Raw genomic sequence first — 535 nt, forward strand, 5'->3', positions numbered from 1 at the left:
CTTCCACTCGCATCTGAAGGGCCGTGCCCAAGAGGCCTCTGACTCTGTCCAACCACGCCATCAATGGCATGCAGCGACTGTTTCGCAACGAAAGCAGTACTCAGTGGTTTACGTGCCACTTCACGTGCATCATGGGAGCCTCGCACTCGTTGCCTCGGCCTTTGGCCAAACATGTCACGCATGACATGCAGCGACTACTTTGATACTCGAGCAGCGCTCAGTGAATTACGTGCCACTCCACGATCAGCCCGCAAGCCACGCTCGGGACTCCTGTCCGATACACCGTTGGTGTTTACCAAACTCGGACACTTCAATGTTTAACACGTTGACCGTCTCGGTCTAGTGCTCTCGCCGAAAGCGCTTTTGTCTCCTAGCAGAGGTTGGTTCATCACTCGCCAAAGCTCCACCGGAAGACGTGCGCGTAGGGCCCAAGGTATTTAACCTCCAATCAATCCATGGCTCATGTGTTCCAACCGAGCCATGCCTAGGATGAGGTCATACCTTGCATCCAAGTCTAAGACTAGACAGCGTTCCA

This window comes from Plasmopara halstedii (genome assembly GCF_900000015.1).
Source record: "Plasmopara halstedii genome assembly, contig: Scaffold_323, whole genome shotgun sequence".
Lineage (NCBI taxonomy): Eukaryota > Oomycota > Peronosporomycetes > Peronosporales > Peronosporaceae > Plasmopara > Plasmopara halstedii.